Genomic DNA, 24020 nt, shown 5'->3' with positions numbered 1-24020 from the left:
TACATGGACCCTGAGGCAGTTATGGCTGGGATTGAGAGGGTGTGTTTCCCCATATTTTACCGTGGACTGAGATAACTAGGGGAGGCTTTTCATGAAGGCAAGAATTGAATTGGGTCTTCAGTGGAAGATTTGGAAGAGAGAAACAGAGAACAGAAGGGATTTTAAGGGAGAGAAAGCCACTGTTGAGCCACTGTTTAGAGATCAAAATGCACAAAGCATTATTTACAGGGGAGCAGTAGAAAGACAGTCTGCCCAAAGCAACAGGTTCAAGTAGAGATAGGAGATGTGCTTAGAAAGGTTGCTTATATCCAGATGTTATAAGGACGTGACTATCAGGCAAAGAATTTTGACTTAATTTCATAGATAAAGCAGAGTTGGCTAAAGAGGTCAAGAGCAAGAATGGGAAAGTGAAAAAAAAAAGTATTTGGGGAATATTAGTCTGGCAACCATGTACAAGACGGATATAAGGGATAACAAAAGGGAAGGCCTGGCCTTACTTGGAAATTTGTGTCTTTTTCAAAATGAGGGCCTGGAATTCAATTAGATATGTTTTAGATAAAAAGGAAGGCATAAATCTAGAAATATTACTAAGAAAATATCAGTAGGAATGGTCTGAATGGTTAAAGAAACGTAAGGGAAAACATCAAAGATGATTTCAAAGGTCTTAAACATGGCTAACACAAATTAAGATGGAATCCAAATAAGAAGTAGATACAAACTGAAATGAGAAGAGTAATTGTTTTTGTTAAAATTTTTTTTCAATGTTTATTTTTTGAGAGAGAGAGACAGAGCACAAGCAGGGGAGGGGCAGAGAGAGGGGGAGACACAGAATCTGAAGCAGGCTCCAGGCTCTGAGCTGTCAGCACTGAGCCCTACGTGGGACTCGAAACCACAAGCTGTGAGATAATGAACCTGAGCTGAAGTCAGATGCTTAACTGACTGAGCCACCCAGGCGCCCCAAAGAGTGATTGTTTTTATTTCATCATACTCAAACGTATTTCTTATTGGGTCAATCAGTTCTTACTCAGCCAGCCAATCAGTAATGCCTCCTGAGCTCTCATATTCAGAACACCACAGGAAGGAAGCTTGGTGGGAGAGGTGGAGGGAAGTGTAACTCAGAGTAAAATAAAATGTAAAGCTTGGGTAATCTTAGCTCTAATTCTGCCCCCCGCCTCCGCTTTTTTTTTTTTTTTTTTTTTTTTTTGGTACATGGAGAATAGATGCAGGAAGGTGACAGGTGATAAGAAGCTTATGGACTCACTCACGTATTAGATCCCAAGGGTGTCCTGGCAAATTTCACCCATGTAATGGATCTTTAAATTGTGGTCTTTATTTGGAAAAGCCAATCCCCATAAACACAGAGGGTCCTTCCCAAGGGAAGTTCACTGTGATCTTCCATGCAGGGACCTACTGGATGCTTCTCATTTGAAAGCCTCTTGAGAATTGGTGAAGAGAAGTAGGAAGTAGGCTAGGGTCGGTCCATCAACATACTTACCCATGAAGTCAGGGGCCAGGTTTCACATCTCTCTGGCTTTGGGTCTGTATGACCTAGTGTATAAGAGTATGTGCTTAGGAATCAGATTTGGAGTCAAAGCCCAATTTCTCTATTATCAGAATTGTGATTTGGAAAGCCATTTAATCCCTCTGGACTTTATTGCCCATCTATAAAGATGAAAGTAATAACCCTATATCAAAGATCAGTGTTAAATGCTTTGTTCATGTATGTGACACACTAAATACATGGTAGCTACTCTATTATTCAAGGAGGTCTAATGGAAAGAATAGTGATTATCCTAGTTGCTTACAAGGCCTGGGTAGTGTCAGAAGGTCTCAATACAGATTCCATATACTACACAAATGGCACGCATCTTTAAGCCTTCTCAAACCCTTCCATATCCACTAATATGTTTTTCTCACAACAAACTTGTGAATGAGTCAGTGTGTTCATTATTACTCCTATTTTGCAGATGGACAGAAAGGACCTTCAGAAATGGGCAAAAACTAGTTTCAATCACAAAACAAGGTCACAGAGCCTGAACTGGAACCCAGGGCTGCTCACTCCCATCAGAGCCTGATGGGAAAAAGCCTGCTGCCACTTTTCTTGCAAAAATACCCTTCCACTTATGTAGTGAACACAGTGCAGAAAAAGCTAATTCTCTAGTCACATCAAAGAGCTGCTTGTTGAACTCTTGACTTTTGGCAAGCCGTGCATCATTTCTTAGCCTCAGCAATTCCTTGACATTCTTTCTACTTTAACTTTCATTTTTTCAAGGCATTTTAAAATTTACTTTTAGCATTCTTAAATAGTAGGAATTATTTTATTTTTTTTTTTCTAAAAAAAGTATGTGGTTATGTTTCCATTAAATGCACATTACCCATCCAAGTACTTACTCAAATCAGATTATTGGTTTGGATATATGTCATATGTTATATTGGGGGTGGGTATAGGGACGTGTGTTAGTTAACATGAGGAAAGTACAAGTGAAATTTAATCTCAAAGATTTGAGATATATCATTGTACTTTAAATACTCTGATTTTAAATATAAAATATGTTTTTTTTCAACTTTGTACACCAAGTTAATTGGTCCATTATTTAATAACTTTTGTACTTGCTTGGGAGCCTTAAGTAATTTTGTTTACCTCTTAGGACCTTGTGGCAGCTAGGAGAGAGGATGGAAAATGTAGGAGAGGGGGTCACAAGTTTAAGACTGCAATTTCCGAATCCATCTCCCATGAAGGAAATCAGGATCCCAAATAGCTCTACCTTGCAACTTGTCCACAGTTGCATGGCTAGAGGGAAACTATAGAAAATTCCTCACGCTTCATCTGATAGTCTTCAACCATCTCAGACACACTACTTCAGTCATCATTTCCCTCGTAGAAGCAAGATGACTTTGTTAGAAGAAAAGTTGAAATTTTCCCTCACATTGCTCCCCCTGGAATTTTTGAGGGTTAAGTCCTAGAGTGCTCTGCCAGCCACCAAGGGAGCCATACTTGGGGGTGAGGGGTAGGACCATTCTGAATTCTGAGGTCATACATTCAATTTTACTTTGATTTAAGATCCAATTTTGACATTATAAGATAGATGACATTTTGACCCTATATATTTCTATTCAAAGGATTTTAGGGTATGTTTGTTCATCAGTAAGTAAAGCTGAGATGTATTGACTACAGAGTTACTGGTAACACAGAATCTATTATTTTTATGACAAGGCAAGCAGTATATTTTCCCTAGGAGTGAGGAATTAATTACATCCCTGAGATGTCTATCCCATCCCCACATCAAGGCATTAGAGGAAATCAGTTCCCTTAAATCATCACTATCCTTCCTTTTCACTTCACAGACCAATCATGGAGGTTTGGATCCTAAATTTAACTTTGGAAGTTTGCTGCAAGTTCCAAAAATTTCCTAAATAGGTTTCAAATGCTAGCACTTTGTGGGCTTAGGAATGAAGAATTAAAAGAAGAGTGATGATTACTGTTATAATAAAAACCTGGCACAAAATGAAAAAGGTTCTTTCTCTTTCTCTCTCTCTGTCTTCCCACTTGCAAAGGGGGAAGTCCGTGAGTTTTTCTGATGATCTCAAAGCAGTTTAATGGCATGGGCAATGGGCTTTTTCAGAATATCACTATAAGTAATTATTTCAATTCAAGGATCATCTTTTAAATTTATACTGGGACAAATCTGGTACAAAGAAACATGGGAGATACAGAAGAAACATGACCCACAGGCCCTCTCTAGTTGTCTGTGACTGCCATGCTGCCCAGCCATTTTTTCCTAGTTCCTCCTCCTTTACCAACTTCTGTATGTTGGAGTCTCTAAGGCTCTATCCACTTTAGAGGAACCTTTTGTCTTCTCTCTCTACACTCTCTCTCTGGGTGTAGTGGGCTGAATGGTAGTCCGTGAAGAGATGTGTCCACACCCTAATCCTCAGAACTTGTGAATGTTAGGGAATGTTACCTTACTTGGGAGAAGGGGTCTTTGCAGATGTAATTAAGTTAAGAAACTTCAGACAAAGAGATCATCCTAGATTATTCAGGTAGACCATAAATCTAATGGTAAGTGTCCTCATAAGAGACACACAGGGGAGAATTGAGACGGAAGAGGAGGAAGCAGTGTGACAAAAGAGGTAGAGCTTGGAGTGATATGGTCACACAAGGGCACAAGTCAAGGTTTGGTGACAGCCACCAGAAGCTAAAAGAGCAAAAAATTTTCTCACCTAGAGTCTCCAGAGAGAGTGCAGCTCCTATAGACACCTTAATTTTGGACTTCTGGCCTCCAGACTGTGAGAGAATAAATTTCTGTTTTATTAAGCCGCCAGTTTATAGTCATTTGTTACAGCATCCACAGGAAGCTAATACAGTAGGTGATCCCATCTAATCTCTCATCTTCTAATTCCATCTCTAGACTTAAATTTTCAAGCCTGACCTCTCCTCAGAGTGCCACACCCCATATACATCTAACTGCCTACTGGATGTCTCCACTTGGATACCTAAGAGATATCTCAAACTTAATATGGCAAAGGGAACTCTTGATTTCCAACCTTTACATTGGCAAATCTACTTCCAAGTCTTCTGCATCAATAAATGGCATTGCTATCTCAGGTTTAGGGCTTAGCTCCAGCTACTTCATATCTCTGGCAAAGAACCTAAGCATCTTGCTTGATTCTTTTCTTCTTCTCAATACCTGCCACCTAATTCCTAGATGAATCCTCTTGGCTACTACCTTAGTCCATCATCTCAGACTCAAATTTCTGTTGTGGCCTTCTAATTTCTGCCCTGCCTCTACTCTTGTCTCTCTCCACCACAGCCAGCATGAATATCCTACAGTGTAACTCATTCTATTACTCTCTGCCTAGGATGTTTTGATAGCTTTCTATTACACTTAGAATATTTATCAAAATTTATTACTTTGGACTACAACAATGGTTCTCAACTGGAGGCTTTTTTGCTTACCATTTGGTAATTTCCAGGGACATTTTTTGGTTATCACTAGGGAGAGCCTACTGGCCCACAGTGTGTAGAGCCCAGGAATACTGCCAAATATCCTACACTGCACTGAACTCTTTCATAGCAAAGAATTATCTGGCCCCAAATGTCAATGGTGCTAACGTTGAGAAACTCTACAGAATCCACACAAGCTGATTGATATTTGCCTTCTGTTGACTCATTTCCTTCTAATCTTCCTCAAATATGCCAAGCTTGTCCACATCTCAGAGCTCTCGAATATACTTTGGGTTGAGACTACATTCCTAGATCTTTGTATCTCTGTATCTTCAGTATTCAGGTATGAGCTCAAATATTACCTCTTCAGAGAGGCATTCCCCATCTAATGTGGCCTCTACCATCTTACCCCCAGTTTCTCTGTCATATTAGCCTACTTTTACCTTCTATATTGATCTTATTAGCACTTTAATTTAATTATGTCATTGTATGTGTGTTGTTGGCTTCTGTGCTCTACAGTTATATGACCCTGTAAGGTCTTTCAAGATCCTTGCTGTCTGTCTGCACCTGCAGCAGTACCAGGCACAGAGTAAGTGCTCAGTGAGTATTGGTCAAATAACTGGCATACAAATGGAAAGCAACAGAGGATAATTACATAACTTATAAAAGGCTTGGTGCTAAAAGTGATGTAGTGAATCACCAGGAAGGAGGGTTTATTTCTAGCCCTTGTTAGTTTCTAGTATATGGCTCTTTGGATGTTATGATGACTTACCTCAACTGACAGAATGAGTAGTTAGGATGTTCAGCCTAACTTGTTTATAGAAAAGATGTAATTTTACTGTTGGCTCTATTGTTCTGAAGGTGAAACAGGCTTTCAGGTAGTAGATGGCTGATAACCAGTTGTCAATATGGTTGTGGATTTTGAAGCATTCACATAGAAGTAACAGATGAATTCCCTGAGAGCAGAGAAATCCACTGAGGGATTGCTTTTGGAGAGAAAAACCAAGGATTTGCTCTAAAAGAACCTACTGTTAGGAACAGAGAATAAAGAAGAGTTGTCAAAGGAAATAGAGAAAACTGGTGAGAAAAATAATAGGAAAACAAAACAAGACAAAGTCTCTGAAACCCCAGGTCATGGAGTGATAGAAGACAGACAATATATAAAGAAGCATTGATAACCCACCTAGAAGCATTTTCTCAGCTCCTTCTCGAACCTCTGCCAGGTTCAGCCTGCTTGCCTCCACTCCAGCCTCCACTATGTCCATCAGGGTGACCCAGAAGTCCTACACGGTGTCCACCTCCAGCCCCTCGGCCTTGAGCAGCAACTCCTACATGAGCGCACCTGGTGCCTGCATCAGCTCCTCCACTTTCTTCCAGCAGCAGCTTCCTGGGTGGCCCAGGCACCAACATGAGTGTGTTCAGGGACTATGGCAGGGCCAGAGGTATATGGGGCATTACAGCTGTCTCAGTGAACCAGAGCTGGATGTGGACCCCAACATCCAGGCTGGGCACACCCAGGAGAGGGAGCAGATCAAAACTCTCAGCAACAAGTTTGCCTCTTTCCCTGACAAGTTGTGGCATGTGGAACAGCAGAACAAATTTCTGGAGACCAAGTAGAGCCTTCTATAGCAGCAAAAAACAACTTGGAGCAACATGGACACCATGCTTGAGAGCTACATCAACAACCTTCCGCAACAGCTGGACACACTGGGCCAAGGAAGCTGAAGTTGGAGGTGGAGCTTGGCAACATGTGGGGCTGGTGGAGGACTTTGAGAATAAATATGTGGAGGAGATCAAAGAGCATGCAGTCATGGAGAATGAATTTGTCCTTATCAAGAAGGATGCAGATGAAACTTACATGAACATGGTAGACCTGGAGTCCCACCTGGAAGGGCTGATGGAAGAGATTAGCTTCTTAAGGCATCTGTGTGAAAAGATCTGTGAGCTGCAGTTCCAGAACTCTGACACATCCATGGTCCTGTCCATGCACAACAGCTGTGCCCTGGACCTGGACAGCATCATCACTGAGGTCAAAGCCCAGTATGAGGACATCACCAGCTGCAAGCAGGCTGAGGCCGAGACCATGAGGCCGAGACCACATCAAGTACAAGGAGATGTAGACATTGGCTGGGAAGCCAGGCGATGACCCCTGTAGCATAAAGAGGGAGATTCCTGAGATGAACCAGAATATCAGCCAACTCCTGGCTGAGATCGAGGGCCACAAAGGCTAGCGGGCTTCCCTGGAGGCTATCATTGCTAGTGTTGAGAAGAGCAGGGAGGCTGTTAAGGATGCCAATGCCAAGCTGGCTGAGGTGGAGCAAACCAAGAAGAACATACACGGCAGTTACATGAGTGCCAGGAGCTCATTAATGTCAGGCTGTCCCTGGACATTGAAATCGCCACCTACTGCATGCTGTTGGAGGACGAGGAGAGCCAGCTAGAGTCTGGGATGCAGAACCTGAGTATCCATACTAAGATCACCAGCAGCTACTCAGGTAGCCTGGGCTTGGCCTACAGGAGCCTCATGAGCCCTGGCCTCAACTATGGCCTGAGCTCCTTCCAGTCCAGCTTCAGCTCTGGCGGGGGCTCCAGTCCCTTCAGCCGTGTCAGCTCCTCTGAGGCTGTGGTTGTGAAGAAGGTTGAGGCCCTTGATGGGAAAATCCAAGTGGTCTGATGTCCTGTCCAAGTGAACAACCACTGTGGTCCGTTCCAGCTCCTTTGGCTGCTATAGAGCCTTAGGGGAAGGAGCTGTGCAGGGGAGTGTCAGGAACAGGAGACCCACTTAAGGCTCAGCCCCAGTCCTCAGCCCACCCTTAGGGGGAGTCTACTGCCCTGGGTACCCCCTCTTGCCCATGCCCCCAACTAAAAGCTAATTCAAGTATCTTTTCCCAAATAAAGTCTCAGATGGCTCTGCCAATTCCCCCAAAAGATAAAAAAATGAAATAAAATAAAAAATAAAATAAAAGAAGCACTACTGATGCATTTGTGGAACTTTGTGCTTTTGTGTTGTGGGTACATGTTCCTTCCATTAATCATGTAATGAAAGTAATGAAAATATTCAGTTCTTACTTTCTAAAAATGTTAACTCTGCTATGATATTCCCATGATTGTAAAGGGTTTGGGGATAATCTTCAGACCCCTAGTTTTTCTAATATCTATTTGACTTATTAGGAAAAAGTCTGATAATTTCTAATAGCTGCAAAGTGTTGGCAATAGAAGTTATTCTGTTCCCTTTTACCCTTTGTTGAGTGGTTGAGATATCATCTAGGGAGATTGGCAAAATTAAGAACTGGCAAAAGCTTCCATATGCCCCAAACTGATTCAGTCCTGTTTCCATGTTTGGAAATGTTTTCTTGAGCTTATCCACACTTTGCTGGCAGGTCATATCTTTGCAGAATGACAGGCACTTTTCTTTCTACCACCCACTAGCCATGATCCTGGCTTTGGGGAATGCAAACCATTGTGATGTCCAGAATCTGAGGGCAAATAAACCATGGACCAAGTGAAATTGTGGGTACAGCCATTGTGTAAGAACTAATTATATTGCAACCACACATCACTGAGCTTGCCTTATAGAGATGTGTTTTGTCCCATCATATGAAGAGAGAAGTGAAGGAGAGGACATTTTTGAAACATGGGTGTAGATGAGATTTAAACTTATCTAAGAATGAACTCAATTACTGCATTTGATTCTAAGAAAGGAGAACTTCTATAACACTTTTAGTGAGAGAGTACATTGTTGTGTCCAAAGTCAGATACTTTGTACGAGGCGTCCTGGGCAGATACCTATCCTGTTAGATCATTACAGTGAGTATGCAGACAGTACTTTATGTCCTACTTAAGTTCATCTAGGAAGAACTAAACTTTAATCCTATCTACAATTTCAGAGGTGGATTATTTCAGTTTAATGGTATATTCACACAGGCCACCAGAATCAGAAATCATTTTGCCTGACTTACTGATCTATGTTATCAGTAACTGCTATGTCAATATTTAATATAACTTCAACAATAAGAAAAACACAATGACTTTGGGATTTTCATGTATTTAGATCTGGTGCCAACAATTTTTTTTTAAGTTTTATACCTTTAACTTCTTAAAAAATATTAGATTTTACTTATTCCTTCTGTCGATTAATCAAAAACACAGGGAAATGAGGATCAACTAGCTTGTTAAAATTAGTATTAAATGTTGTTAAGATTCATTCCATTGTCTGTCAGACCTTCATCATAGGGTTGTCTCTCCTGATCTTCTGACCTAACAACTTGCGTTAAGTTTTTTGCATACAGTTCTGGAAAACTTGTATTCATCTTTAAATACTAGCTGTAGGAAAACTCAGTAGTTTAGAGGCCAAAGCTGTCCTGGATACATCCTGTCCTTGAAATGTGACTATTTCTAATCAAGTCCTGTCCAGGCAATCCATGGCTTTCACTGAGTTGGGATTGTAGACTAGTGGGATGTGGTTGGGCTGTGCATAAAAGGAGGATCACCTGTAAAGACCATTCCCCAGTCTTTGGCTCCACTCAACCTAATTCTAGAACATGGAGCTGATGCCAAGGGAAGTTTTAGAGATTGAGAGATAAACCAGAGATAAGGGAGAAAACATTGCCTGAGGAAACCTTCAGATTTTATATATTAGGGTACAATTCTTATTCTTTCTCCATCTTTCTCTTTCTCTGTCTCTCTCTCTTCCTTTCTCCTTCGTTCCCATCGGATTTTTTCATTAATTGTAGGTAGTTCAAAATGGAGAAGATCCATGATAGCCATTCATCTATTCATTCAATGAATAGTAACTACTCTCTGTTAGACACTGCTAGAGATACTGATGTTCTTACAAATAAGAAAATCCCTGCCTTCAAGGGACTCATAATCCAAAAGGCATCACAGATGAGAACAATAACCTTTATGGCAAAATGCATAATGTGTCCCAGGTATTAGCTGGGACCTCCTGGCCCTTTGAGATTAGCAGCACAAAACTCCCATTTCATGTCTCTCGGAAGTCCAAAGCATGTCCCCAGGATTCTTGTTACATTCTCCGTCAGCTTTGCTCTGATTTCCTGCTGTCTGATATTCTCTGTCTCTTGCAGCTGTTCTTTTATTTCTGTTCTGACACAGACCCAAGGTTGGGACACAACTCTTTCTCTTCTGTTCCCTCCCACACCCTGGTCTGTCTCTCCTCCTCCCACACAAAGCAATCATGAAAACAAGGTTACTATACTGACTTTGTGTTTCAGAACTTGAACTGAGAGTTTTGGGGTCATGGGAGAGCACAGCAGTAAACTTCAAATGACGCAGGGCACATTCCTGCTTTAGGTCTATCTGGTACCCATCACCAGGGCTTTCTCATTGTCTGCTTCCCCTCACAGAGCACTCCGATGTCTGCCAGTCTTCTCTTCTGCCTCCTGATTCTCTTCCTCATGTCATCTTTCCTGCTTCTCCCCCACACTCCAGTTCTGGGATATTCTTGCTCTCTGTTGTTCAGAGTATGCCTTTCCTTTTCATGCACCCCCAAATTCAAGTGCAGGCCCATCTTGTTCATACCTAAATCCTTCCTGGTGTTCAGGCAAGGGACCTTTCATGTTCTAGAGTCCATTTTCTATTTGCCATATAGAAGGCAGTGTGGCTGCATAATATTTTCTCCCTTCCTTTATCTGTACTGAATAATTTATATACTCATTCAACAATATTTGCCAAACGTCCGCTATGTATCAGGTACTGCTGTGGATGCTGAGATTAAAACTGTGTACAAGACAGGCATAGGTCCTGTCCTCATGGATTTACATTCCAGGAAGAATGTCCAAGATGTAAAGAAGAAATAGAAAGGCCCTACCTCATTCTTGGATGGGATTGCACATCATGGAAATTTAAGTCTGACAGGACAAGCAGGATTAATCTAGGTCAATCAGAGGATAGAATTTCAGACAGAGGGACTCAATGACAAAAGTTGGCTATGAAGTTCTTCACTGTTCATTCGGGCTGCTAGAATGAAAGGGGAGGCAGAAAATATGGTTTATTTCCATCATCTTTCCCTCTAGCTCCCACACTTCAGTACTCAAGCAATACCTTTTGGGCAGAATTGAGGTATGAGCTCTCTAATGAGAAAGAAAAGGAAGAGTGTCCCATCCTTTTCAGTTTCTGGGTGGAGTCCCAAGGTTTGAGAGGCTTGTTTGAACTGGTTCCTCTTTCCCAGAGTCTGGACTCTGGAACATAGCTCCCTCCTTACCCAGGTAGATCCTAGGGAAGGAACTTCTCTACAGTCTCATCTGGAGAATGGAAGTCAGGGTATGGCTGGAGGGTTTGGTCATAATCATAAAGAGCTGTGGGATATGGGGGGCACCTGGGTGGCTTAGCTGGTTAAGCACCCGACTTTTGATTTTGGCTCAGGTCATGATCCCAAGGTCCTGAGATGGAGTTCTACATTGGGCTCCACCCTGAGAGCATGAAGCCTGCTTTGGATTCTCTCTTTCCCTCTCTCTCTCTCTCTGCCCCTCCTCCACTTATGCTCTCTTTCTCTCTCCCTCTCTCTCAAAAATAAATAAATAAATAAATAAATAAATAAATAAATAAATAAAAGCTGTGGGAGTTGGAATTGGGTCCCAGGGCTGCTGCAAGTTCATATGGAACATTTATGCAAAACTAAAACCAACAAACAAAATTCCCATTTCTTTTTCTGGGGTGATGCAACCCATAGCCAGGGTGCAGGCCTTGTGGAGTGAAAGGTCCCCTCCACCAGTTTCCCTTGTTCATGGTGCAGCCTGAACAAATGGTGATCCACTGTGTCCCAGGTTCTAAATTCTATACATGTAGGTTGAATAGATTGATGAGGTTCTTATGGCACCCGAATTCACTGATGTACTCAGATTGTTGGTCTTTCCTCACAAGGCTCTGAATGATTAGCTAACAAAATGGTAGTGTTTAAGGAATCGTACATCACGATAGGCACATCTTTTCCCTCCTTCTTATTTAATTACTTAAAAATAACAGTAATAATGGTTAACCTTCACTGAGCATACTTGACATGTTCCAGGCACCGCACTAAGTAGTTTATAGAGATTACCTCAATGAATTCTTAATAGCAGTTCTGTAACTTACATATCATTAATATTTGAAAAGACAGAGACTTGGATGATTGAACTCAGCTAGCAAGTGGGTTTTAACTTAGAGCCCGTTTTAACTCCCACTTTATACTGCCTGTTTTGTTTTCTTTTCTTTCCCTACTTTCTTCCTTTTTCTTCCCTCCCTCCCTGTCTGTCTCCCTCCCTCCCTCTCTCTCTCTCTGTCTCTCCCCATGGGAACAAAACCTTACAGAGGAGCCGTGTAAATAAGGTATTCATTGAGCTTCCCGATAACTCTACAGTTGACCTCTTAGTTCTGACAGTCCTTGAGACTGGACTTTCCAAACAGCTTCCCTTTGTTGTTTGGGGTATGCCTAAGAGGCGGGATTCTGAATATCCTGGCTTCAGGTTTCCAAACCAGCAGGTCATGCCCAGAGCCTAATCCTTGCTGGATGGTAACACATGTCAGCACACAAGAAAACAAAGCTCCACTTGGTTATTGGCGGGAGGCTCTGTGGCTTTTCTGGCCAGCCCAAGTGAAAGCACAATGGAGAAGCCCCCATCCATGGTCATTTTTAGAGAATTATTTGCCATCTGGGTAAAAGAGATATAGAATAGTACTTGATAGTTTCTCTACAAAGAGGCTCCATGTTTTCCCTATGATTTTGGCACACACCTCTGGATAATTCCCTTAGGTATCAGGCATCTCCTCAAAAACTAATAGGATACACAGCATTTTAACTAAAGTCTGTAGTTAAAAACTGGGCCACTAGGTGGTATTCCTGTTGACTTGGCTTGAAAAACTGTTATACCCTAAAAAAAAAAAAAAATGTAGTGTCTACTTGAAACATAGATCTGTTCATGCACCTTTAACCTTTGTTAGAGAATGTGATGTAGTGAAGATACATAGCTAATCCATAAAATGTCTAATTTTGGTGAAAAATGTGCAACATCCAATATATTAACTTCCAAATAAGATAACCTAGTGCTCTTGGTTATTGGTTTCCAAAGACTCGTTGAACATTTCCTTGTTTGGCTTTGGAGGAATTTGCTCTGGGAATTCAGCCTGGCCCTTGACTCACTGAAAGACTACAGACTTAGAACAGAGCAAGCAGGCTGAGAAGCCAACTAGTGAAAATGAAAGCAAGAGGTCCTGGGCCCCAGGCTTAGTGTGTGTTCTTTAAAGAAGGAAGAACTCCTGCAGGGTCAGGAGAATGTCACTGGCAACCCTGGAGCTTGCTAATGCCAATCAGACATCATGTGTTCCAGACAGATCAACAAAGTACAGAGGCAAAATGTTTCATTGGATCTGGTGTAGCAGTGTTGTGGCTTCACGGAGATCTTCTCCCCTAAAGGTTATTATTATTTTACCATTAGCCATTTAACCATTTTACCTGATGTTGACATACCTAACTCAGTAAGGAAAGTGAGTGACAGATCTTTCAGACTGAAGCCCAGGCTTTAGAAGGTCACAGCTAAGAAAGCATTCATATCCACGTCCAGTCCCCTTTAGTAAGATTTCTAACCACGATATAGGGCTGGAGCATGCCAAGAATGGGACCAGATATGCATGCATTTGCTGAGGTAAAAGAACAGTGTCTTCTTCTTAGCTGGCGTTGGAGTCAGGGAGTGGCGGGGTCTTACTTTTGAAAACCATGGAATATATATTGATTAAAATGTGTAACATTACTGGGTTTATTTTGTCCTTACCTCTTGAGAACTTTTGCAGAAACAAGATTGGAGTGATTTTGAACACTACTGCATTTTTCACCTGAGGATTCCTAAGACCTCTGAACTCTGAGAAAAACATCAGAGGTCCTGAATCTAACTCTTAAGTATTATGAAATCCTGTATGGCACAAACTTTAAAGTGAGAGGCGCGAGAAGACCTCTGTTCTGATTATACCTTAGCCACTGTCCAGTTGAGAGACTCTAGTAACCTTTCCATGACCGTCAGTTGACCTTAAGGGCCCCTTGAAGCTCTTAAGCTCTATGCTAATATAAATAAGCACAGCACTCTGTCTGATAGGTTAGCACAGTTTTAGTATCTCCTGCACCACACAGGTAAATTTTAGACCAAGGTCACAATGTAGTCTTATCCTCTAAAACATTTTTCTGTTATATTAAAGTGAACTGTAAGTCCCTGAAATGCTGGATAGATATCTCATTGCACTTTCTAAACGTTCTAGATGGCTTCAAAAATGCATCTGACGCTAAAGATGCATTGTTTTTCAAACTACTTACATGTGTGGTGTTTAAAATGGAAAATGCAGTTGTAAGTTGTAATACAATATTTCTCTCCAGATTGTAATAAAAGGTTTATATGATCAATTAACAGTGCTTTCACTGCCCTCTGCTGCCTGGATTTGGAAAGCTTAGCCTTACATCTGACTGGGAAAGGCTAACTTTTCATTTATGGTCATTGTTATTAATGCTCGCTGGCATATTCCAAGTGTAACGCTATCTGACTTGGAAAATTTCAACAATGAAGTAGCCAATGGCCTGAAACCAAATAAGCACTATGTTCTTGTGAGTCAGGATTTTCTAAAGTCTTCTGGGGTTTTATTAAGTCCTGAGTGTTCTTTCTATAAGATCATTAATATATACAGAAATAGCTGTTTATTTAGAAGTTGATTACAGAGTTATTTTTTTAATACTTTATTTTTTTTAAGATTTTTATTTTTAAGTAATCTCTACACTCAGCCTGGAGCTTGAATCCACAATCCCAGGATCAACCCTGAGCATCACATTCTCCACCTACTGAGCCAACCAGGTGCCCCCATACCTGTTATTCTTTAAAACATTAAAAATTAATACAAATGGCAACAGAATAGATGAGAACCTTGCTTTTTTTAGGATGTGGAGTGAAGTTTAATAGAATTGCTTTGTGGGAATATTTTATTATTTGCATTTAAAAATCAGGTGCTTAACATAAGGAAAAGATTGGGTGCTTTCATAGTTTCAATTATAGTTTCATCTACTTTTAATTAACAACATTAAGTGCCATGTATGTCTGTTCCCTAGGGCTTCTGTTTAATAATAAACGCAAAAATGAATAACTTATATTCATCACCCTTCCTGCAGATGTGCTTGATATTTGTATCCATTACTCATCTAGCAAAAGCTTTACCTGAAATCTATTTTACCTCTGACTTATAAATTATCAACAGCTTTTATTTGCTTAACAACTTGTCAAGTGCCTACCACATAACAGGCACAAACTTATAGATGGATATAAACTGCGCTTCTGATTTAAGGTGTTCACAATTTAGTGGGAGCAAAATAGGAATAGACACACCTTATTGAGAAACTTTTGAATATTGGGCTTCCATTTGTGCCAATCAGGAGTCCCAGTAGTCCGATTGTTTCTGATCGGGACCTATGACACAGTTGCTAGTGACTAATTCTGTTTGTAGTGCTCCTCAGTACTCACTAACAAAAACAGGATTGGGTTTTGCTAATCTCTCTCTCTCTCTCTCTCTCTCTCTCTCTCTCTCTCTTTTTACTATATACCTTTAAAAATTTTGATACCTCCCTTAGACAAGATGTATGTATCTACCCTAACCACCCTCTTTCCTCCCCAATCACAAATGTGTTTGCAAACATTAGAAAGATAAATATACTTCCAAGTGCAGATAACTTTATTTTATCGTTGTAACTGGAGGGTTGGTAATAGAAAACTGGTTCTGCTATATCCAGTTATTGCCAAAGCAGAGAGCTACAGACCCAACACTCCAGAACCAAGGTGGGTATTTTTTTCTGGTGAATGATTCTGACATTTAACTGGCTAGGAGTCAATAATCCTTTTTAGCAGGTTAGTTTATTTGGTTACCAAGAATATGTTTTGAAAACACAGGAATACAGAAAGAGCTTTGCTTGAAGTCCTCAAATGCCATGTAAGGAACACGTAGGAAGTGATTGTTCAAAGTTAAATGCTTGGATAAAGTTTTTCATTTTGTTATGATTAAGGTAGGCATTTAGTTATATTTGCTTCAAGAGTTTCCTAGGGTTAAGTTATTGAAGTCATTCTGCATGGTGTGCAACTTGGAATGTAGCAGGATTCTCGCCCAGAAAGTCGTAGCACTGAGGTTTTTCTTTCCAGGAAGCAACTTCATTCCTACCAGCACCACTCAGTTGGGTTCATACCCAAAGATCTGAACCCCGAATGCCACATGGTGCATGGTGTAGTTTTCAATGTATTTTTTACTTCTTTGTCTCCCACATATGGTAACACACAAGTATGCAGTCTGATTAAGTGGTCTCATGTTATAAGGTCATGAGGGATGTTGTCATGTATGTGTATAGCTAGGTTGCCTTGAGGCTTCTTTTTCTTTCCTTAGGGAGGGGACCCTACCGCAGGCACTTTGATAATCTTTCCATATATATAAGTCCTGAATGGAAACCTTAAACTTCTTGAGAACCTTAGCCAAGCACAACCTGTCTTCAGTGGTCACCTCCATGTGGAAGCAGAGTGACCTTATATTTGGACAATTTCTTTTGGTCTCCTCCATGCTATGGCTAATATGGTTCTTCAGCTAGTTGCATCATAGGAATGAACATGGCAGGGAGTGTAACATCCAATTACTGTCCATCAATACTTACCAAGAATGTGGTTGGTGGAAACCTGTCTACACTAGCAAATGTTTTAAGAAAAAGTTCCATAAATTGTTTTTTATTCAGTAAGCATGTTTTGAAATTTTGAGGGGCAATAAGGAATCATCCTCTTCTTCTTTTAATTTCTGAACAAATTAAGAAATAGACCAGAAGGGAGCACCTGGGTGGTTCAGTCAGTTAAGCTGATTTCGACTTCAGCTCAGGTCATGATCTCATGGTTCGTGAGTTCAAGTTCCGTGTTGGGCTCTGTGACTACAGCTCAGAGCCTGGAGCCTGCTTCACTTTCTGTATCTCCCTCCTCTCTGCCCCTACCTTGTTTGCACTCTCTCTCTCTCTCTCTCTGTCAAAAATAAATAAGCATTTAAAAAAGAAAAAAAGAAATAGACCAGAGGGGCGTCTGGGTGGCTCAGTTGGTTAAGCGTTGGACTTTGCTCAGGTCACGATCTCATGGTTCGTGGGTTCAGGCCCCACATCAGGCTCTGTGCTGACAGCTGTCAGCTGGACCTGCTTCAGATTCTGTATCTCCCCCTCTCCCTGCCCCTCCCCCACTCACACTCTGTCTCTCTCTCAAAAATAAATAAACATTAAAAAAGAAAAAAAAAAAAAAGAAATAGACCAGAGCTAGGTGGGTGGACCTAAAATAAATGAGCTTTAGTATTGGTAAAGCTGACTTGGAGAGTATGATTTGACCTATGACCACATCAATCTTCCTACGGATTCCCTTCCTTTTGAAGGCATGTGCATATGCAGAGAAAACTGTTTTACCTAAAAGAGTAGTTGCTTTATAATTCCTTGTCAATAAATGAGTGAACGAACCAATCAATCACAAAGGTTCCTTGCGCTTTTTTTCTCAGAGGAATGTCAGCATAAATTCCAGGGTACACTCAATCTTTTCATTTGTTTTGAGTCCCATGACCATTTACCTCTTTGGACCTGCCTGGCTGATAGCATAACACTCTGAGAGGTGGCAGAAAACCATAGTGGGCCTTTGGACTGAGCACTTTCTGGTTCCAGTGAGACCCATCAGTACCTTTTCCTGCTTCTCCTCCCCCTTCATCTTAAAATACAACATTTTGTTCTCTGATGTGAAGATGACTATGTCTGATTTCAGAAATTTGCTCTGTGCCTTAGGCCAGCGGTCTTGGCTCAAGTAGGATTAATTTAAACACCAGTTGCTGTTTAGCAACTTACTCTAATCAATCAACAGATACTTGTTATGTGCGTTTTGTGCAGGAAGCAAAGAAAAAAGCAGAACAAACCCATGACTCTTAAGAATAGGGAGCCAGATCCTGCTGATGGTTATGCTATGCCAAAGTTTTTAAGACAGCAGAGGAGTAAAATGCCTATCTCAAAGGTCCCAAATGTTCTAGGCTTAGAATAACACTCACACATCCCACCTTCCTTTTAGAGGTTTTAACTACAAATTACCAATTTTACTCACAGTAAAGGTGGGCTAGACAATTTGACTTGGACCTGAGACTAAACTAGCACTTCCTTTTAGGGAATGGACATTTATTAAGACTATTTGGCATTTGGTGATGGGCCAACCTGACTCACCCATTCACAGCCAAGAAGGCTGGCAAGGAGAACAGAAGCCCAGCTTGGCCTACCTGGGGAAAATTTAGTTGCTTCCTAGATCTTGAAGCATAAGTGACCCCACCACCCATGAGCACAGCCAGTACAAGACAGCAAGAGAAAGGATTGGCCATCACAAACTTTTCCATTCACTAACCATAGTATTTGGAAAAATCATGGTTCAATGGGGTTTAGGCTCTCCACCAATCAAATTAGCTAGCCTTCCCTTCCCATGAAAGAAGGGACAGGAGGCATCTAGAAGTATATTGTCCTATCTGTGAGAGGTATGGAATTTCCCCTTTTTTGAGAAAGTATGAGAAGGGAAATAATGGTGTCCCCAAAACTGAATTATTCTGAGGGGTAGACCTCACAATGCAGTCCTGGTGAGCTTCATAGCACTCTGAAAATTGTCCTGAACACCATGGCAGGTTTACTTGTAAAATTCTGTTTAATCTCTGCAGAAATTCTGATGTAGGAGTTATTCCAGCTTCTTCTGATGGAGACCTTCATAAGAACATAAAAGAACGAAAGAAGACAGAATACTATTTACCATATATACAAAAAGAAATCTGAGCCTGCAAGCAAAATCTGTACCCTTATGTTTCCCATTTGGGAAAATACAATATTTTATATATATTTTTCTTTCTACCTCCCCCTCCTTGCAAGATGCAAGAGCTTATTTGTCTGAAATAACTCACAAGGAGGCCTAGCAAATCTGACTCTTATGTGTTGACTCCAATTTATTTCTATAATTTCTAACATTCTTCTAGGATTGTTGTTGGATTTAAAGGAGTATCAAGGGTGAAAATGTTTTGCCTATTACCTGAAATTTTAAGTTACATATCTCTCGGTTCAAATTCTGGCTCTCCCAGGTCACAAGTCTTGTGTTCTCCCACTAGCCTTGTGACTTTCAGCAAGCCACTACAATCTCTGTGAGGCTGAGTTTATTTTTTGTCACTGGGTGAGTGCTTGCTAATGTAGTGCCTTTCCTTTGAATGTTAGTAATGATGTAGATATAGAATCAGCAAGATATATTTTGTAGTCTGGCTGTTCCCCACAGCCTCCTGCTTTGTGTCTCCACTTGCACCATTTTTCTTACTGTAGGTGGCAAGCGTAGTGGAAAAAAGCTTGAACTTTCAAATGAAACAGCTACGGGTTTGAATTTCTGTTCTCTCATTTATTAGCTGTGAGACTAAAGAGTCTCATTTTCTTACTGTGCTAAAAATGTCATCACAATGAGAAAAGAGACCTATCTTCAGACTCATATCTTAAAGCAGAGAATCATAGCACACACATCAAATATCAGATTTTTCCCCTGCATTTTATAAAGTGGTTTTTATATTATAAAAGGTCTTCATTTATTCAATGATTGATTCACTTGTAAGGCATAACTGTGCACTAAGTTTGTACACAAGCACGCACACACACACACACACAGAGCTCACACAGAAGTCAGATTCGGGGCACCTGGGTGGCGCAGTCGGTTAAGCGTCCGACTTCAGCCAGGTCACGATCTCGCAGTCCGTGAGTTCGAGCCCTGCGTCAGGCTCTGGGCTGATGGCTCAGAGCCTGGAGCCTGTTTCAGATTCTGTCTCCCTCTCTCTCTGCCCCTCCCCCGTTCATGCTGTGTCTCTCTCTGTCCCAAAAAAAAAAAAAAAAAAAAAAAAGAAGTCAGATTCCTCTCAGGGTGGTGCTGATTTCTTAGAGAAAGCCACATCACAGTGCCAGTGATAACTGGCAGTTTCTGTTATGGTGATGAGTGAAGATGCATTAATCATGTTTGGCCCACTACCCCCCCCCCCAAATTTCCCTTCATCAGATGTAAATATGTGTCCTGCCAAGTACTTTCCATTTACTTTGTAAGCTCCATATTTTTCATTGAAATTTAATCCATGTGTGCTGAATTATTTGCTGAACTCAGAAAACTGTTGGGCAAATGTCAGTTCATATCCAAAAAGTTTCCTCCCCACAAAAGAACCCCCCCCCATAAAGATCCTCATTTTTCTTTCTTTCTTCCTGTTATTATTTTTTTTTTTTAATTTTAATTAGGATCAGAATTAAAAGAAGCCTAGTTTGGTCCTGAAGTTACATAAAAGTTATATGGGCTACCCCAGTCAGTAGTCTCTGAGCACACAATCTAAAAGTAGCATGCCAAAATGAGCAATCCACAGTTCCTCAGAACATCTTGTTCAGAGTGTAAATTCTGTATTGACTTAAGATTCCTCTTTCTTCACCAAAAAGGAAATCAGTTCTTACTGTTCCCATTTTACAGGTGCAGACACTAATGAATCAATGGCTTGCTTATTGTGGTCACATGATATAAATTTGGAAAGGAGAATTAAGAATAAGAAATAAACACAGCTGAGGGTTAAATTCAGGTAATTGTTGCATTTGATCTAAGAAAAGAGGCATTTGGACACCTCTTGTGGGAGAATACATTTTAGCGCCCAAAGGGAATGATCCCTTGAGTAGTATCTGCAGCTTTTCTCAGTGGGAAGAGATCAGAAAACGCTCATCCAGGCGTAATATCATCAAACTTCTCAAGCATTAGAAAGACCATGTGTAAGCAGAGAGGTGGATTTTTTTTTTTTATAGCCAAGTTATACAACAGATTTTCTTATTTATACTTATTCAGTCCATCTGTAACTCCCTTGCCTGTTCTTGGCCACCAGCCTAGAAGAGGCCCAGACCCAGAAGAATATTGTGTAAAACTGTGGGATTTTTGACAAATTAGGTTTTAATTCCCTTACAGTTTTCTCATCCATATTTATGGCTTCTACTCCCAAATTGATGTGTTTAGCCCTGATCTCTCACTTGCCTTCTAGCATCATTTCAACAATTTAACTGATTTTAACACACCCTTCTGATTGAATACTTGCTAGCAATGCTCTCAAAAATAATCAGTATTATTAATGAAACACCTTGGAAAGAAAGCTTGGGTTTTATTTTTATTTTCCAATGTTTGATTCCCCTTCCTAGATTCCCTCGCTTCTACCTATGACTCCACCATAATTATGAATTTGCAGTCATTCTTGATTTCTGCTTTCCTATAAATCTGGTCTGTTCTTGAGTCTGTAGTTTTTGCTTCAGATTGTGTCTCTTATCTCTTTCCTGTGGGTTATCACAGATGAACTCTAATCCAGGCTCTCATCACTTCCTGTTTGTGCAACTTTAATGGTTTCCTTGTTTCTCTGTCTTTAGTCCTCTCTAGTCCATCCTCCACACTGGCTAATCTCTCTAGGGGGCTTAGGATCCAATAATAATTACTCATCACTACTGGGTTATATCCAAGATCTCATCCTGTCATTTAAAACTTTTTAATTGCTACCCCACTAATCCATCTTTACTTTCAACACCTGTCGTACACACCCTCCCACTCTTTTTAGGTCAGCTCTGCACCTCTCCAGAACACACTCTCCTTTTTACCACTACTGTTCTGCCACGCTTACATTATGGGTCACACACAGCCCAGTTACACAGCTAAAGGAACTGGCAAAGGACCTACACATGGAATTATAAATAATTTGGGAGACAGATCCCCAAATGTAGTTAGTACTAGAGGGAACAAGTCTAGCCAATAGAAAAGAATTTGGGACAAGTATGGGAACAGAAAATTTGGGGCAATCCAGGCAAGCAGTTCCCCTGAGAAAAAGCCAAACTTCAAGAGTGGGAATGGACTAGCTTATGGATGACAGAGATGAAGGGATCCAAGACAGCCATCTGAGAAATCTAGAGATACAACAAACAGAACCTAGAATATCTACTGACAGGTGGTAGTAGGGTCCAAGAATTCTTGGTGAAATCCAAGAGTAGGATTTTCGTCCCTGGGAGGAGGAGGAAATATGACAATAGCAAGAAAAAGCTCCCATCCTAGAAGAGCTAGGTTATCATGCAATTTATCAAGGGCAGGATGAAATCATAAAGAGTAAGACAAGCAGAAATATATATTGTTATAGAATTTGTTCCCTATAATAAGAAAGAAGCTTGTGAAAACTAGGTCACCCAATCAGCACCAAATAGAATCAAGTGAACCAGTCCTGTGTCCCAAAAACCACAGGGCTAAGAATGTGTGTTGGGAGCCTGAGAGGGAATCTACCATAGTAAAAGCCTTTGAACTTGAATTTTATCCTCCTGCCACTAACTGTATGATCGTATGCAAGTTCCTTAATTTTTGTAAGCCTCAATTTCTTCACATATAATAATGAGGAAAATAATAAATATTTTATAGATTTGGTATGATGATTGAATAAAATGCCTGCTATGGCACCTGCCATTTAATAATAGGCTCACTGCTCTTTGCCAGAACTGCCCAAGAAAAGGTTTGACTCTCAGGTTGAGGTGGTGCTAAGCCTGGGGGTGGGAAGAGTTCAGAGGCAAGAAATCAGGCATGGCCTGACTCCTCACTGGGATGCCTTCCTTCCTCCTTCTTTCTCCCCTTCCCATTCCTCCCTTCTCTTATCTCTACCAATCCTGAACACAACTCATTCCCAACACAACTGCACCTCTTCTGTGAAGCATAAACTCTGTTCTAGGGATTTCTACATTCTTTTCACCCCCCCCCCCTTGAACTGCCATTTTGCTAATCACTTGACAATGTATAGTATTAGAAATCCCAGTTTTGACTTCTTTCAAGTAATCCATGAGGTTCATGGCATTGCCATTTGTAATTTTGCAAGGGTATAACTTCCACAGAAGTTTGCAAAACTGGTTTGAGGTAGTGGGTCACTAGCCAAGAGAGTGAACCCAGCAAATTGGCCTCCATTATAGTCCAACATAGTTTTGATGATATCAAATTGTTGTGGCATGACCATTTTGTGGGGGAATTATATACCATTTTGGAATTTGAGCATTGGGAATTTTCTAAGTTCTCTGAATGAATTCCTTGATAATGTCAATGGCCTACAATGTTATAATTTATTGATTTTTAGTTTCCTCTTGTTTTTTAACCGATTTGTTTAACCAGGTTCAAGCCTCTCTATGGTTGATCTGAGTCTCTTCTTTCTCATGGCTCCCCCCCAAATTTAGCCCAAAGTCACCTTCATAGTGACCCTCAACCTGCAGTCAGTGATTGATTCAAACACTACATCTTGTTACCATTTTGTTTAATTTTTGGAATTTTAGATAGTCATTTTCTTCAACTATCTAGTTACATCTAAAATAAGACATTTTCACTAGCATAATAAAAAGGTAAGTAAAACACAAAAGAGTTGGTTCTGTTACTCATTTCTCTTTTTTTGTAAGAAAAGCATTTGAAGCTGTTTGCATGTCACAAGGAATCAGGGTAATTTGTATTACCCTGTTCTGTTTATGGACTGGATATCTGTACTCCAGTGGGTTTTTCCACTTGTTCTAGTAATTTGCTGAAATGGAAAAATATTCAACCTCGTTTACATAGTAATGATTAACAGTACCCAATTACATCTCCCTGCTTCCAGATTATGATTATTACTGTTTTTGCTTTCAATTTTTTAAGTTTATTCATTTATTATTTCTGAGAGAGAGAAAGAAAGAGAGAGAGAGAGAGAGAGAGCAGAAGCGGAGGATGGGGAGAGAGAAAGGGAGACACCGACTCCAAAAGAGGCTTCAGGCTCTGAGCTGTCAGCACAGAGCCTGACGTGGGGCTCGAACTCACTAACCACAAAATCATGATCTAAGCCGAAGTTGGACGCTTAACTGACTGAGCCACCCAGGCACCCCTTTTTTGTTTCAGTTTTAAAAAATGTTCTGTACTTTGGAAAAAGATGCCAGGGATTTCTGGCTACAAATATACCTGCATATGTCACATTAATTACTTTTGACATCACACACACATATATATGGCCCATCTGTTGA

General features: G+C 40.7%; 1 protein-coding gene and 1 pseudogene across 3 annotated transcripts in view; both read left to right on the top strand.

Moving 5' to 3' along the window:
- Positions 1–24020, top strand: part of SYNPO2 (synaptopodin 2) — a 204536-nt gene that overhangs the window by 72719 nt on the left and 107797 nt on the right. The window lies entirely within an intron of this gene.
- LOC121030533 (keratin, type II cytoskeletal 8-like) lies at positions 2365–7884 on the top strand (annotated as a pseudogene).

Source organism: Herpailurus yagouaroundi, unplaced genomic scaffold, assembly GCF_014898765.1.
Source record: "Herpailurus yagouaroundi ecotype Mexico unplaced genomic scaffold, PumYag 28, whole genome shotgun sequence".
NCBI classification, from domain to species: Eukaryota; Metazoa; Chordata; class Mammalia; order Carnivora; family Felidae; genus Herpailurus; species Herpailurus yagouaroundi.
The sequence above is the reverse complement of the archived record's forward strand: the minus strand, read 5'-3'. Positions and strand labels throughout refer to the sequence as shown.